Here is an 18408-nt window from a genome sequence, read left to right as displayed (position 1 = left end):
TAGCAGGAGTTAATTAAGAGGACTGGTTCATCAATGCTTATATATAAATGCTGGAACCAGATACAGTGAGGTTGATTTAGTAAAACTGCAGAGTACATAATCTGGTGCAGTTCTTTATGGAAACCAGTTAGCTTTCATTTTTTTTTTTGTTAACGATTAATTGAACAAGCTGAAGTTAGAAGCTGATTGGCTACAATGCACAGCTGCACCAGATTTAGTTCTGTCCAGTTTTAGTAAATCAAACCAATAACACTATCCAGTTAGGCCGTTTTAGTTCTTTTTGCATTTTGCAGATTTTCACTACAGTCCATTAAACATGGGCTGTAGTCAGGGCCGTCTTTAAGGCAGGGCAAAAGGGGCCCAAAGCAGCTGCCCCATACTTGCCAACTATCCCAGTTTACATTCCCTTGTCCCTTGAGGTTTTAGTCCTGTGCTGTGTCCTGATATCTCAGTGTAAAGTGCTGCTACTAATGCTGCCCAGCTCTGACCTATTGTTGTGTGACGACCCTGTGTTTACATGTAAATAACCAGCATTCATATGTAAATAGCAGTGACAATCATATGTAAATAGCTGAGGCCAACAACATTGATATCTAAATAAGGCAGCATTCATATGTATATCATGCCCCCTGCAGTGAGGAGATGATGTGCTGTAACCTACAGCAACCAGTGAGCAGTATTACTGTACAGTAATCTCTAGCAGCCAATCAACAAGCAGAAATCGTGTTCTGTAACCTCTAGCAACTAACCAGTGAGCCTTAAGAAGTGCTGTAACCTCTAGCAACCAGTCAGTAAGCAGTAATGATATGCTGTAACCTCTGGCAACCAATCGTAATTGCTGTCTGATCTGATACAGTAAACTGATTTTAAGTCTAGCTACTATTTATAGTATGTCTCAAAGAAGTTGGAGAGCGAAATTACATGGGGGGAGGGGGGCCCTAAGAACATTTTTGCCCAGGACCCAATCAATATTAAAGACGGCCCTGGCTGTAGTGCAAATCTGGAGGGCAGGTGAGTGACATGCACAGTCAAGAGGACTGGGGAGGCACACCTGAGAGGACTCGGAGCATAAAGTCTGGGATGGATGCAGAGCCAGTGGAGAGGACTGTGGTGTCGTGGGCAGTAGAGTCAGATAGCTGCAGCCAGGAGGACTGGCAGGGCCTGAAGAAGGCTGACTGGGAGCAGTAGTCCATCTGTAGGACAGCTAGCACTGGAGACTGTCTATTTGTTTTGCTACACCATAGTCAGGCTTAACCATTTAGTGCTAGCTGATCCTGAGAGTCAAGAGTTGTGCAGGAGGAAGGAAGAGGAATAGTCTGCAAGCAAAGAAAGTGCTGGAGGACACTGAAGTAGTGATGTGTACAGGGTGGGTACCTAGTTCGTCCCAATTGATTGTTCTGAAATTCACCAATTGGTTGTTCCACAATTAATCGGGCAACCCACATTTTCCTTACCCCATCCAAGTTAAATTGCCTCAATAAAACAAACAAAAACAAGCACATGGACTGTTCATTGTCTTAGAGTGACAGGTGGGCCACATCACTTAGCAGCCCCTGGGGGGGGGGGTACCGCTACAAATATATACTATATTGTTTTATTAAGTAGAAAACTGGTTATTGTAGTTGTTTTTAGGTCAATCTTAATCTGCAGTATATAGGATAGTGGTAGAGGTGGTTTCTAGCAACGAAGATAGTGGCTGTGTATAAAATGAAACTTCCAGTCTGGCATCATTGAAAAATTCCATAGGAAGAAACCGATCAGGAAGTGATGTCAGATTGATGACCAGGAAGTGGAAGTGGTGTGGCGGCCATTTTGAAAGAGGTTCTATATGCAAGCCATTATACTGATTTAATCTGAACGGCCAGGTTGTGGAATTCCCTTCCACAGGTGGGCATCTCAGCGGGGGGCATCAATAGTTTCAAAAAACTATTAGATAACCAACTGCTCCACCGCAACATACAGGTATATACAATGTAATACAAACTTATAATCACACACATAGGTTGAACTTGATCGACCCATATACAACCTAATAAAGGTTTTAACCCCCTGATTGCCCCTAGAGTTAACCCTTTCACCAGTGATGATCGTATACAGTAAGTGTCACTGGTGACGCTGGTTAGCCAGTTAGTTATTTCATTATTTAGGTTCCCCGTCAGGTTTTTATATAGCGTAAGGTAACCCCATATATTACCTAATAAAGGTTTTAACCCCCTGATTGCCCCTAGTTAACCCTTTCACCAGTGATAACCGCATAAGTGTTACGGGCGACGCTGGTTAGTTTGCTTTTTATAGCATCAGGGCACCCACCATTTATTACCCAATAAAAGTTTAACCCCCTGATCACCCAGCGGGTGATATCAATTAGGCTTTAAGGTCTGCGTCGCCCCAGGCAGCGTCAAGTTAGTGCCAGTACCGCTAACACCCATGTGCAAAGCATACACCTCCCTTAGTGGTATAGTATCTGAACAGATCAATATCTGATCAGATCTATACTAGCATCCCCAGCAGTTTAGGGTTCCAAAAAAGCATTGTTAGCGGGATCATCCCAGATACCTGCTAGCACCTGCGTTTTGCCCCTCCGCCCAGCCCAGCCCACCCAAGTGCAGTATCGATTGATCACTGTCACTTACAAAACACAACACAACACACATAACTGCAGCTTTTGCAGAGTCAGCCCTGATCCTTGCGATCGCTAATAGTTTTTTTGTAGCGTTTTATACAGTTGCTGACAGCCTAGGTGCTTTTTTACCTGTGAATCTCACTAGTTGTACCAGTAAATTTAGAGCCCAAAATGGCAAATCAAAGGTACATTAGTGAAGAGGCCTACACGTTTCTGAGCATGACAGATAGTAAAGAGGAGGTCACTCATCTGTCAGATTCAAGCTCAGAATACGATCCTGTAGACTACAGCAGCTCCATGACAGATAGCTCTGGCGACGAAGGTGAAGTTCCTGCTAAGGTCAGGCGTACCCGATCTTCTGATGTTGTTGAGGTGCAAGAACCGGAGGTCCCTCGTATGGAGCAGAGAGCCAGTACTAGCGCCGCTATTCCTTCTGGTGAACTGGCAAGCACCAGCAGCCTAGTACACCCTGGACGTACATCCAGCACTGCAGTAACACTTGATGACGTGGCATGTCCTATAAGTGCAGTTCAAGCTGGCAAGGTGGCAAGCACAAGTAGTGTCCCGCTGCCACCAAGAAGAAGACAAAGGCAGGCCCGTTGTTCCCATAGTGTCCTTCCTGCAGAATTTGCAAATCCTGATCGGGTGCCCACCACTTCTGCAGAACCCATGCTTCCCCCATTCACTGGCCAACCCGGTATTCAGGTGGAAACAGCTGATTTTACGCCACTTGATTTTTATTCACTGTTTTTCATGGAAGATCTCTATAGATCTATTTTGGACCAAACTAATTTATATGCTGGTCAACAGATCGCAGCTAATCCCCAGTTGCCTTCCCTTGGCAGAGATTGGATTTATTTTCCGAATTTAAGACCTTTCTGGGCCTTTCCCTCAACATGGGCATACATAAATTCATGACGTTGCGGACCTATTGGTCCACGCGCCCAATTGACCATATGCCTGTGTTCTCTGCCTCTATGTCCAGGAAACGATATGAGCAGATCTTGCGGTTCATGCACTGCAACATCAATGAACTTTGTCCGTCTCGTGGAGACCCTGAATACGATCAGCTCCACAAAATTCAGCCCCTCATAAACCACTTCAACCAACGTTTTGCAGCCTTGTTTATTCCCAATCAAGTTGTCTGCGTTGATGAGTCCCTGATTACATTTTCTGGCCGCTTGTCTTTCAAACAGTACCTTCCCTGCAAGCGTGCCAGATACGGGGTCAAGCTCTATAAGTTCTATGACAGGGCAACAGGCTATACATGGAGCTTTATGGTTTATGAGGGAAAAGTTAGTTACGTAGAGCCGGAGAACTGCCTAGATTACATAGGGAGCACTGGCAAGATAGTATGGAACTTGTGGAACTTGGTGTCACCCTTATTCGGAAAGGGGTACCACTTGTACGTGGACAATTATTACACAAGTGTGCCACTGTTTAGTCATTTGTTTGATCAGCAGATTGGTGGCACTGTGCGACCTAATCACCAGGGCTTTCCCCAGGGGCTTGTAGATTCTCGTCTTAGGCTGGGGGAGAGAGCCTGCTTGCAGTGTAATAACTTGCTCGCTATGAAGTGGAGGGATAATAAGAATGTTTTCGTTCTTACCTCCCTTCATGCAGACATGACAGTCCATATTACTACAGCGACTGGTGTTGTGGAGAAACCCCTCTGTGTCCACGAATATAACCAAAATATGGGAGGGGGGGACCTCAACGACCAGTTGTTTGGCACCGTATCTAGTTGCCCGTAAGGCCAGATGCTGGTACAAAAAAGTGTCTGTTTACTTATTTCAATTGGCTTTGCTGGACGCTCATGTGCTATACAGAGCTTCAGGCTGGACTTTATCCTTCCTTACATTCCAGGAAGAGATTGTCACAGACCTTCTGTATCCAGATGGTTCTGCACCTCACCTTCCCTAACCAAATGCAATAAGCTGGCTGCATGAGAGGCATTTTCCGTATGTCTTCCAGAGTGCCCCTACCCAACGAGCTCCCCAAAGAAGATGTTGTGTCTGTACCAAGCGCGGATATAGGCGTGACACCTGTTATTATTGTCCCCGCTGTCCTGACAATCCTGGTCTTTGCATTGGTGAATGTTTTGAACGCTACCACACAGTAGTGAATTTTTAGTGTAAGGTACAGCATTTCACAGACTAGGACACACTTACACGGGGTCTCCCAAGATGCGATCGCATTTTGAGAGACCCGAACCGTTACAGTTGTTACAATTACAGTTACATAAAAAAAGTGTAAGAAAAAAAAAAAAAAACTTAAAACAAACACAAAAAAAATAAAAAAATTAAAAATAGTTGTTATTTTATTGTTCTCTCTCTCTCTCTATTCTCTCTCTATTGTTGCTCTTTTTACTGTATTCTATTCTGCAATGTTTTATTATGTTTTATCATGCTTGCTTTTCAGATATGTAATTTTTTTATACTTTACTACTTTATTCTTTACTGTGTTTTATTGTTAACCATTTTCTGGTTTTCAGGTGCGCAATTCAGCTGCAGCGCGGATTTATTTATCTTGACAGCAACAGCATTTGCTCCCACGATACATAAAGCCGTGACTCCAGTTCTGTAGGAGGTGATTTCACCACCACAGTTAAAAAAAAAAGAGCATGGGGCAGCAGGGGCGGAGGAGCGATTTTTCTCATAATGCCGCGTACATACGGTCGAAATTCCGATGGAGGCTTGCCCGTGGAAAAGTCTGACTGTGTGTACGCGGTATAACTTTTTTACGGGAGGATGCCCCCATGCTTCGGCATATATATATTTTAGGCACTGGTGGCATTAAAAAAATGATTTTTTTTTTACAGTTTTTTTTTGGTATTTGCTTTGCAGGTATGGTATGGTAAGGTCTTACTGTTATACTGTAATGTTACTTTGTTTTAATGTTAACCATAATTTGCTTAGCGGGTACGCCATTCAGTTGCAGCTTGGATTTATTTATCTTGACAGCAACAGCGTTTGCTCCTACGATACATAAAGCCGTGACTTCAACGCTGTAGGAGGTGATTTCACCACCACAGTTAAAAAAAAGAGCATATATGCCGAAGCATGGGGGCAGCAGGGGTGGGGGAGCAATTTGCTCCTAATGTCGTGTAAAAATTCCGACAGAGGCTTGCCCGTGGAAAAGTCTGACCGTGTGTACACGGCATAACTTTTGCAGGAGGATGCACCCATCCTTCGGCATATATAAATGGTGCATGTATGCCCATCATTAGAAGTGGGTGGATGAAGGGAGGTATTCTAATGGTGGACATACCCACCGATCAATCTCTTTTTTTCGTTCAGCCAACAGGTTGCAAGAAAAAAAAGATCCAACAAGGACCAGCAACGTACTGGCATGTTGCTGGACTTTGAATGGTTATACCAGAATAATGCCTGCGGGTTTAGGTATCATCTTGGTATCATTCTTTTCAGCCAGTGGTCAGCTTTCATGTAAAAGCAATCCTACGGCTAATTAACCTTTAGACTGCTTTTACAAGCAGTGGGAGGGAATGCCCCCCCTCCCGGATATAAACAGCGCCATTGAGAAATTGGGAAAGCATTTTATCCCACCAAACTTGGTGTGGTCAGATGCTTTGAGGGCAGAGGAAAGATCTAGGGTCTAATGGACCCCAATTTTTTCAAAAAAAGAGTACCTGTCACTACCTATTGCTATCATAGGGGATATTTACATTCCCTAAGATAACAATAAAAATGATGAAAAATAAATAAAATGTAAGGAACCATTTAAAAATAAAATAAAAAAACAAACAAAAAAAAGCACCCCTGTCCCCCCTGCTCTTGCGCAAAGGCGAACGCAAGCGTCGGTCTGGCGTCATATGTAAAAAGCAATTGCACCATACATGTGAGGTATCACCATGAAGGTCAGATCGAGGGCAGTAATTTTAGCAGTAGACCTCCTCTGTAAATCTAATGTGGTAACCTATAAAGGCTTTAAAGGCTTTTAAAAATGTATGTAGTTTGTTGCCACTGCACGTTTGTACGCAATTTTAAAGCATGTCGTGTTTGGTATCCATGTACGCGGCCTAAAATCATCTTTTTTATTTCATCAAAAATTTGGGCAATATAGTGTGTTTTAGTGCATTAAAATTAAAAAAGTGTATTTTTTCCCGAAAAAATGCATTTGAAAAATCGCTGAGCAAATACTGTGTGGAAATAAAAATGCAACACCCACCATTTTAATCTGTAGGGCCTTTGCTTTAAAAAATATATAATGTTTGGGGGTAAACGTAATTTTCTTGCAAAAAAAAAATGTTTTAATGTAAACAAAAAGTATTAGAAAGGGCTTTGTCTTCAAGTGGTTAGAAGAGTGGGTGATGTGTGACATAAGCTTCTAAATGTTGTGCATAAAATGCCAGGACAGTTCAAAACCCCCCCAAATGACCGCATTTTGGAAAGTAGACACCCCAAGCTACTTGCTGAGAGACATGTCGAGTCCATGAAATATTTTATATTTTGACACAAGTTGCGGGAAAAATACTTTTTTTTTTTGCACAAAAATGTCAATAAATGTTATATTGCTCAAACATGCCATGGTCTAGCCGTGTACGGGACCCCAAAAACCAAGCACTGCCTTCAGGCTTTCTAAGGGTGTAAATTTTTTATTTCACTCCTCACTGCCAATCACAGTTTCGGAGGCCATGGAATGCCCTGATGGCGGCCCCCCAAATGACCCCATTTTGGAAAGTAGACACCCCAAGCTATTTGCTGAGAGGTATGGTGATTATTTTGCAGATCTCACTTTTTGTCACAAAGTTTTGAAAATTGAAAAAAGAAAACAAAATGTTTTTTTCTTTACTTTCTTTATTTTCAAAAACAAATGAGATATGTAAAATACTCACCATGGCTCTCAGCAAATAGCTTGGGGTGTCTACTTTCCAAAATGGGGTAATTTGGGGGAGTTTTGTGCTATCTTGGCATTTTATGGCCTTCAACACTGTGATAGGTAGTGAGGAGTTAGAAATCCATGAAGGCGTTGATTGGTTTTCGGGGCCAAGTACGCGGCTAGGCTCCCAAAAAGTCCCACACATGTGCTATCCCCGTACTCAGGAGAAGCAGCAGAATGTATTTTGGGGTGTAATTTCACATATGCCCATGGCATGTGTAAGCAATATATCATTTAGTGACAACTTTTTGCAAAAAAAAAAAAGTTTCTAATATTTCCGCAACTTGTGGCAAAATATAAAATATTCCATGGACTCAACATGCCTCTCAGCAAATAGCTTGGGGTGTCTACTTTCCAAAATGGGGTAATTTGGAGGGGTTTTGTGCTATTTTGGCATTTTATGGTCTTCAAAACTGTGATAGGTAGTGAGGAGTGAAATAAAAAATTTGCACCCTTAGAAATCCTGAAGGCGGTGATTGGTTTTCGGGGTGCTAGGCTCCCAAAAAGTCACACACATGTGGTATTCCCGAGAAGCAGGAAAATTTATTTTGGGGTGCAATTCCACATATAACCATTCAATCACTTGGGACAAAAAAAATATTCAATTGGCTCAACATGCCTCTCAGCAATTTCCTTGGGGTGTCTACTTTCCAAAATGGGGTCATTTGGGGGGGGAGTTTGTACTGCCCTGCCATTTTAGCACCTCAAGAAATTAGATAGGCAGTCATAAATTAAAAGCTGTGTAAATTCCAGAAAACTTTTGCGCAAACCAATAAATATACGCTTATTGGCATTTTTTTTACTAAAGACATGTGGCTGAATACATTTTGGCCTAAATGTATGACTAAAATTGAGTTTATTAGATTTTTCTTATAAAAAAAAAAAATAGAATATATTATTTTTTTTCAAAATTTCCATCTTTTTCTGTTTGTATCGCAAAAAAAATAAAAAATCGCAGAGGCAATCAAATACCATAAAAAGAAAGCTCTATTTATGGGAAGAAAAGGACGCAAATTTCGTTTGGGTACAACATTGCATGACCAAGCAATTACCAGTTAAAGCAGTGCAGTGCGAAATTGTAAAAAGACCTCTTGGTCCGGGGCTTAAGTGGTTAAGAAATGTTGTCTTTTTCAGTGAAATACTCATCATAACGAGGATGGTTGAAGCAATATTTGTGAGGAGTGATTTGTGAGACTTTACTTGTTGGGTAAGGTGACCGAGCAAAGTGGAAAGTGGTCCGCATGGAAGAGCACTGATTTGTGGCACATTGTTTACATTAGTGTTTGCACAATTGACCTGGAGTGGGGGTATTGTCAGTCATAGCACTATAAGTTTTGTTTTTGGTTAAATGTTTATAACCAAAAGCAAACACTTGACACTTGAATGTGGTGAGAATACAATGAAGAGAGGAAATGAATAAAATCAAAACAAGGCACATTACCACATTTGAAATTGCAAGCATTATTGGACCCAGTTCCATGAAGGTTCTATTCATAAGCAAAAATTATGTAACAGACACAGCTGCACATGTATATTTGAACTTAGATGCACTTCAGGGTTATATCATGTTATATTTTATCTTTCTTTTTTTTTTTTTACGTATGAATAAATATTTAATGCATGAGGAGTGAGGCATGTAGCATTCATTTGTGGGAGAATGAGGCAGAAATATTGAGCTCCAAAAACAACAGACTTTCTTTTTACAAAAGATGGAAATGGGAAGCAGGAAAACATGTGAAAAGGATCAGAGCTCCACCTCCTGGCAGCCTGTAAAAATATATAAAAAAAGTATATGGAATATTTCCTTTTTTCCCTATAGAAAAAAGGAAATCATATTAAATTTTTATTTTTACTCCTATCATAATAAAAAGTAAATACAATATGTAAACGACCATATATTTATTTTAACACATTAGTTGTCCATATAAAAGATCTAATTATTAGACCCTACAAGGAAAATGTTCAAATTGTTGAATATGAGTAGGCACTCAACTTTTTAAGGCAGTTTTGTTTATTTCTTTTATTACAGGTTTATGGGTTTATTAGCAGATGTTTTTCTATAAATTTAAAACAAGTTATGTAGAATTGTTTTTTTTTACATATTTATAATTATTTATCACAAGGTGCATCCTTTCTCCCGTGTGCAGGAGCTGCCTCTTCGTGGTCATGAGCTGCTTAACCTTTAACATATGAGTTCCTCAAAAAGAGAAGAAAGAGCTGATCACCAAAACAAGTGACACACAGTTACAAAGTCTGCCTGTTGTGGTAGCTACCCTAGCTGCACTTCATTCCACCAAAGGAGCTTAAAGCTGCACTGCATTTGAGCACCAATTTAATTCATGTTTAATATTCAAAGCAAACTCCCTCGTCCATCATGTTTTATTTTATTGAGAAATCACTTTGAACCCATCCCCTGCCCCTAGTATGTCTGGCTATGGCCATCTTGAGTAAGGGCAGATGATTCATGTAGCATTTTCCTCCTGCAATCCATCTGCCCTTAGCTCAGGAAGGAAGGAGGAGGATATGTTTAGCTCAGAAAGCCCATGTTCCCCTCCTGAAGGCTCCTGGAATGTATGGCATCATTTGCCTAGGTATGGAAACCAGGAAGTAACTGAAGAAATGTAAAAAAAAAGGTTAAAACAAGTAAATACAATATACTTTCCTATCTTTTTACTACGGCAAGGAGCATAAGGATTAGGAATAGTCAAAGTTGATTGAGAAAGTGAAGTTCTACAAAAAAAGGTCAACTTTATTCGGGTATGCCTAAGGAAGAATGATTTAAAAACATGGCCCAACCCTTACCAACTAAATTAATGTAGATTCATTTTCCCAAATATCAGATCCTTATTATTGCATAAGGGTTGAAAAAAAATTTGCCCATCCATGATGGAACAAAAGATACCTGGTAATACCAGCTACTTCCTTTCTTTAGGCATTGTAGCTCCTAAAAGCACCACCACAGGGGGACATTTTTTTTTCCTTTAAACGTCTGTACCTGATATTTATGAATCACCTTTACATTAAATAACATCATATATGGTTGGTGACTGGGATGCCTAAGCAACTTGTTCATTGGCATTTAATTCTAGACACAGTTCTATATACACCAGCTGAGGACAAATGGAGCTGCCACTACACAGAACAAGGGATTGATGATGAAGTGATTGCATATTTATTCTGAATCATTACAGTGCAGAAAATCAAAGATTTAAGAATATTGTAAGTGTTGCTGCATCTCATGATTTAAGTGATGTGCACAGTTGATTATTCAGATTTTATCTCCAGTTGTCGGCTCTTGGAAAGTTAAAGGGGCAGCTCTGTGAATCTTCATCTCATCTTTGAATTTACTTTGCCTCTGAGCTTGAACTGAACTTGGTATGAATGTACTGGAAAAATGCCCATGCATGCTGTTATTTTAGCAAAATAGGCAGTTTCACAGATAAATTAGAATTGAAAAAGAATGTCAGAAAACAGTACACATGTCCAAAATGTTGACTAATTAGTAAATCTTATGAGGTTGTCCAGCATGTCAGCTTCCCACAATATTGAATCAATATTCAGAAGAAAAAATATACAGAAACATATACCGTATATACTCGAGTATAGGCCGACCTGAATATAAGCCGAGGCCCCCAATTTACCCCCAAAAAAACTGGCAAACTTATTGACTCGTGTATAAGCCGAGGGTGAGACATGCCTGTCCATCCCTGTGTGTGTGTCCGTCCATCCCTGTGTGTCCGTCCATCCCTGTGTGTCCGTCCATCCCTGTGTGTCCGTCCATCCATCCCTGTGTGTGTGTGTGTGTCCATCCATCCATCCATCCCTGTGTGTGTGTGTGTCCATCCATCCATCCATCCCTGTGTGTGTGTGTGTCCATCCATCCATCCATCCCTGTGTGTGTGTGTCTCCATCCATCTATCCATCCCTGTGTGTGTGTGTCTCCATCCATCCATCCCTGTGTGTGTGTGTCTCCATCCATCCATCCATCCCTGTGTGTGTGTGTATCCATCCATCCCTGTGTGTGTGTGTCTCCATCCATCCATCCCTGTGTGTGTGTGTCTGTGTGTGTGTGTGTGTGTGTGTGTGTGTGTGTGTGTGTGTGTGTGTGTGTGTGTCCAGCCTACCTGTGTCCCGAGCCTGTGTCCCGAGCCTCCGTCCCGTGCCTTGCCTCCTTGCCTCCGTCCCGTGCCATGCCTTGCCTCCGTCCCGTGTCGTGCCTTGCCTCCGTCCCGTCCCGTGCCGTGCCTTGCCTTGCCTCCGTCCCGTGCCTTGCCAGGATCGCCGCTCTTCGTCGGCGCCTCGGCGGCCATTGTAAAATTCAAAAGCCGCGCCTCCGCCTTCGCCTGTGATAGGCGGAACACTGAATTTCCCAGCAGCCTGTGTTCCGCCTATCACGGACATCGTCTCATCCTCGTCCGTAGTACGAGGATGAGACGATGTCCGTGATAGGCGGAACACAGGCTGCTGGGAAATTCAGTGTTCTGCCTATCACAGGCGAAGGCGGAGCCGGAGGCGCGGCTTTTGAATTATAGAATGGCCGCTGTCTGTCTGCTCGACACGCTGATCGAGCAGGCAGACAGCGATGACTCGAGTATAAGCCGAGGGGGGCACTTTCAGCCTCAAAAAAGAGGCTGAAAATCTCGGCTTATACTCGAGTATATACGGTACATCAACTCTTTATTAAACATAACATGTTAAAAATAGAGTCAAATGACCCAGTCATTTGAAAAATTCCATTATGGTCCCAGATACATTTATAATTATTGGCCTGTACAGTTAGAGAGGTTGTAACCCTAAAAAAAAAAAGAAGGAAAGAAAAATCCTGTTCTTTTAAATCATGTTAAACAGCATAGTGCTTGTGTTGTGCAATGTGTCATTTTCTGTGTTGTAAAATATCTGGTTGATCCATTCTGTTCCGGTGTCCCCTTTGTGAACTGACTATGGTAATCATGGCTGCTGATCCATGATACCATGGTTTGCTTACATGCTTCCATCATCCAACTGTGTTAGAGTCTCTCCTCTCTCCTCTCTCCCCCCTCCCTCCTTGTCAGTTCCTAGTGTGTGAATGATCTCCAAAGCCACCCCTCCGGCCACTATTTTGTGTTGACAGTAAAGTCAGTAAGAACCATTACTTCTAGCCCCTCTATTATAACAAAGTATAATACACAGTGTCAATATTTTTTTTAAAGGATGCTGCTACCTTATTTCGGAGCACGCAGTGCGCTCACGTGATTTCCTGCTCTCCTCTCCAGAACTAAAGACTACAGCTACTACAGGAGAGGCTGAGCGAATGGAACAGCGGTCACGTGGCCTTCCATCTGATGTCAGCGGGGAACCTCGGCCCCTCCTTTTGTAGTCCCTAGATCGGGGGAGGACAGTGGCATGAGTTCACGTGACTGCATATCGGCGCTCTTAAATAAGGTATTTAGCCGCTTAATTTAAAAAAAACATCAACCGTGTGTTTTATACCTTGATATAACATAGGGGCTGGCAGTAATGGTACTCACTGACTTTGTAACCACTTTAAAGTGGAGTTCCGCCCCCCCCCCAGCAAAAAATTTAAAGTCGGCAGCAACACATACTGTAGCTGTTGACTTTTAATATTAGGGCACTTACCTGGAATCCAGCATCGCCGGCACCCCAGCCGATGTGTCCATCAGCTCTCGGGTGCTGCCGCCACCATTCGTGTTAAGGGAAACCAGCAGTGAAACCTTTTGACTTCACAGTCGGTTCCCTACTGTGCTTGTGCGAAGTGCGCTGCACTTTGTGAATGGCTCAGTGGCGAGGGAAGGAGGAGGGGGCCAAACTTCCGAGTGATCTTGCCGCGGTGAGATCTCTCGGAGGCGGGGACAGGTACCTGTCAAAAACAGGTACCCGCTCACCCTTGAATGGTGCCAAATGTTGCACTGGAGGGGAGGAGAGGGGGAGGCAGATAAGTGGAGATTCCACTTTTGGGTGGAACTCCGCTTTAAGTAAGAAGACGTATCACAGTTGAACCTCATTATACTGGCGGTTTAACAAACAATAATCCCAATTTGAAGAGAATAGGCTTCATGGAATCCCTTACATCTACTCGCTTCTCAGGTTACACCTTCTTCCTCAGGATGAGGAAAAACCAACATAAATAATTTGTGCAGCTAATTCAATTCACAAATGTATACACAATGCAATAATATCTAGGGATCTGAAAATATAGCTATGTAATGTATATATACATACAGCATGAAACATACTGTAAATCACATTTAAGAATCTATCCCAATATTCTTGAGTTACATACCATTCTTCAATTAAAACATGGCAATTTTCAAGTCTTTCCACAGATTCTCAATTGGATCGCCCCAGTCTCAAGTCTTTTGCAGACTGTAGCATTTTTCTTCTAAGGCCGCGTACACACGGGCGGATTGTCTGCCCAACTTAGTCCGCTGAACCGTGTTTCAGCGGACAATCCGCTCGTGTGTGGGCTTCAGCTGACTTTTTCAGTGGACAGTCTGACGGACTTTGTCTTTCGGAATTTCCGTAATTTTGTCCGTCCAAACTTGGTTTTGTCCGTCCAAACTTGGTTTCAGCGGACAGTCCGCTTGTGTGTAGGCAAGTTGGACGGACTAAGTATGGCGCATGCTCAGAAAGGATTTACACGGCCGAAGGTTGCATTGCAGTGTATTGGACGTCGTTTTTCTAGTCCCGTCGTACGTGCTGTACACGTCATCGCGCAAGTTTTCAGTGGACTGTCTGTTCATCGTGTGTGGTCAAGTCCGTTCATTCAAAATTTGGAGGGACTGTCTGTCGGATTGTCTGACGAACTTAGTTGGGCAGACAATCCGCCCGTGTGTACGCGGCCTAAGATTGCCCTGTATTTGGCTCCATCCATCTTCCCATCAACTCTGACCAGCTTCCCTGTATCTCCACAACAGGATGCAGCCACCACCATGTTTCGTGGTAGGGATGACGTTTGCAGGGTGATTGTCAGGTCACCTGAGACCAGATGACAGATGCACTCCGTAGGAGTCAGAAGTGCACCACTAGGTAGTGGACCTTAGGACTGACTGCTGCGGATTGAACCCAGGGAGATTCAGGACACAGGTCTACAGGATCGCTAACACAGATTCCAATGGGATCTGGAGCATAGATTCCCCAGGCGCAGAGTCTAAGAGCCAGCAGGTGTTCACCAGAGTCTCCAATGGTGAGGATGGACTTCGCTGCAGTCTGGCTCCAGGTCGCGGCCCCTAGGGTCTCACAGCTCATGCTCACAGTAGACTACAGGAGAAGGAAGCAGCAGGCTGGGACGACAAGGATAGTAAGGGGATAAGGCAAAGGTCAAGGTCACAAGCAGACAGAAATCGTTGAGAACACGCCAAGGTCGGTAACAGAGACAAACTTAGAGCACACGGCAAGCAGGAAACAGGTAGCCAAACACACAGTGAATGCACAATGGTTGATCAGCACCGCTGGCTTGAAGTGCACAGGTTAATATAGGGTTCCCTGATAGGGCCTGGGGTGGAGCCATGCTTAGAGGAGAGGTTATAAAAACCACCAGGTGGAAGTGGCTGGCCTGTTAGTCTGAAGATATGAGGAGAGGTAAGCAAACAGAGGAAGATTACTGCATAACCATGACAGCGATGTGCAGTTTTAGTTTTCTGCAACATATAGCATTTTGCTTTTATGGAAAAAAGTACATTTTTGGTCTCATCTGACAAGAGCACCTTCTTCCACATGTTTGCTGTGTCCCCCACATGGCTTCTTGCAAACTGTAAATGGGACTTCTTATGGATTTCTTTCAACAATGTAGAAAAAATTATCTGCACTCAGTTGTTCCTCTTAAAATGTCTTAATTTTATTGAATAGCCACAGTGAACAAATGCTGATTAAGTCAGTTGACGCGTTTCAGCCTATAAGGCCTTAGTCATAAACCATGTTCTTTCAACAATGGCTTTCTTCTTGCCACTCTTCCATAAAGGCCAGATTTGTGGAGTGCACGTTCCATCGCGCACCAGCATGCAACGGAGAGCCACTCTACCTTGCATGCGTGTGGGAAAATGCCAATAACGGCTGTTGAGGTTTCTGCCAGTGTTCGAACTGGTATTTCTCTGACAGGCCTCTTGGCTGCTTTTCTGATTAATTCTCTCCTTGCCCGGCCTGTCAGTTTAGGTGGACAGCCATGTATTGGTAGGTTTGCAGCTGTGCCATACTCTTTCCATTTTCAGATGATGGATTGAACAGTGCTCTGTGAGATGTTCAAAGTTTGGGATATTGTTTATAACCCAACCCTTCTTTAAACTACAGCTTTATCCCTAACCTGTCTGTGTGTTCATTGGTCTTGTTCACTAAGGTTTTCTAACAAACCTATGAGGGCTTCACAGAACAACAGTATTTATACTGAGATTAAATTACACACTGGTGGACTATTTAATAATTAGTTGACTTCTAAATACACCTGGTTGCACTAGATTGTAGTTAGGGGTATCAGAGTAAAGGGGGCTGAAGGTAAATGTACACCACACTTTTCACATATTTATTTTATTTATTTGTAAAAAAAATTGAAAACCATTTATCATTTTCCTTCCACTCCACAATTATGTGTTAGTCTATCGCATAAAATCCCCCAAAAAATGCATTTACGTTTTTTGGTTGTAACATAACTAAATGTGGAAAATTTCCAGGGGTGTGAATACTTTTTCAAGACACTATAAACATGAAGATCCCCAAAAGTACAAATGCAATGCATTTGAATTTCCAATATTACATTTCCTCATTCACTGTTCTTTTAGGCAAAATGTAATGTGAAAGTGAAGGGAGTATGAAGAACCAATCAAAATAAATGTATTATTGAATTTTCTTCAAAAAGTAAAATTGTATTGGCTGTTACTGGAATTCATGTTTCATTGATCTGCATTAGCTTAAGGTACTTTACACATTACTAGTGTTGTGTTCATTGTTTTCCCTGTCCTCCATCCACCCAGCCACATTTTTCTAGATGCCATTAATAAGAAGTATTTGATTACACATTATGGTTGGAAACATATTTTATCTTAACTAGACATATAAAATAATCTTGGCTTGCATGTTGTTAGAACAATTTGTTTAATGACATTATTGACCAGGAGATGGCAGTAGCATTTCATGGTGCTTTGAGATTTTCTGTTTCCTGTGCTTTTTGGAAACATTAATGAATATTGTAGACAGGAGCACACAATGATGTGTACAGCTAATCTGCAGCTCTTCCCTGCAGTTAAATATAGTAGCTTAGTATGACAGGGCACCTGAACAGGTGTTAAAAACAACCTTACAGTCCCGCTCATATCTTCGTTCTCATATCTTCCTACTTGGAAATGTGAAATCAAATCTGTTGTTTGTCATACATTTTTCAGAATGATACAGAATGGAAATTTCAATGATATGGGAATTTATAGTACATTTGTATATATTTTCTATATTTCTTTCTTTATGTTTTAAACATGTTGTAGTTCTATTATTATATTTTCTTTTTTTTTAAAGTAATTTTAAAGTGGTAACAAATCCAAAACCAAATATTTATTACAGTATATTGCAGCTTACCAACTCCTAGATGTGGTGGTTACATTACATTTCTTTTTTATGCTTTCTTTTCTTTATTTTCATCTGATGAGTCTCTTGTTTTTCAAAAGAATATCCTCTTCTGTGAATGCAGGGTTTCTTAGTCATTTTTACCTTGGGGAAAACCTTGGCAAAACATTTGAGTTCTCAGGTAATCCCTGAGATAATGTTCAGATGTACAGCTCATGGAACATTGGTGTGATCAGCAAGCTGTCGATATAACAGCAATTATTTTTTTTAGAAATAGCATTATATAATAGAATAAATATCACAACTTACCTATTTTATGTGAAACTTGCACTGCCTTTTTTCTGCACAGATGCTCAATTCTGGGTCAAACTTGAGATAAGCAGTGTACAGGGAGTTATCTGTGCAAAGCACAGAGTGTTAGCAGGGCAGAGCACAGGGGGTGAGCAGGGCAGAGTGCAGGGGGTAAGCAAGGCAGAGCACAGGGGGTTAGCACAGCAAAGTATAGGGGTCAGCAGGGCACAGCACAGAGGGTCAGTAGGTCAGAGCATAGTGATCAGAAAAAGGCACATTACAGGGGGTCAGGAGGGCACATTTCATGAAGGGGGGCAGCAGGGAACATTACATGGGGGCAGCAGGGAACATTACATAGGAAGCACAGCAGGACGCTTTACATAGGGGTGGCAGCAGAGAACATTTCATGGTATGGCAGGGTACATTACAGGGGGAAAAGCTGGGCACATTACATGGGGGGCACGGCAGGGAACATTACATGGGGGCACAGAGGGACATATTACATGGGCGGCAGCAGGTCAAATCACATGGGGGCATGATGGGACATGTAAAAATGGGGGCACAGCAGGAATATTACATGGGGGGCATCAGGACACATTGACATGGGGCAGCAGAGCACATTAACATCGGTCAAGAGGGCATATTACATGGGGCAGCATGGAACATTACATGGGGCAACAGTGCACGTTAAATAGAGGACACAACAGGGCACATTACATGGAGGGAGCAGCAGGGTGCATTAACATGTGCGCAGCAGGACCCATTAACATGGGGTTCAGCAGAACACATTAACATGGGGCAACATGACACATTAACATGGGGGCAGCAGGACACACTAACATTGGACACAGCAGGACACATTTACATTGGACACAGTAGGACACATTTACATAGGGCACAGCAGAACACATTACATTAGTTGAGCAGTTTCCTTCACATGCAAAGCAGCACAGGGAAGCTTCTGCGAGTCCTGTTGTGGCATGCTGTTCTCTGCTGACCCTCCTCTCTTATACATCCCATGTGATATCATATACAAGCACCTGGGATGAATA

Source organism: Lithobates pipiens, unplaced genomic scaffold, assembly GCF_037356315.1.
Source record: "Lithobates pipiens isolate NorthernLeopardFrog02 unplaced genomic scaffold, aLitPip1_a1.2 Scaffold_22, whole genome shotgun sequence".
Taxonomy (NCBI): domain Eukaryota; kingdom Metazoa; phylum Chordata; class Amphibia; order Anura; family Ranidae; genus Lithobates; species Lithobates pipiens.
Note: the sequence above shows the minus strand (reverse complement) of the source record.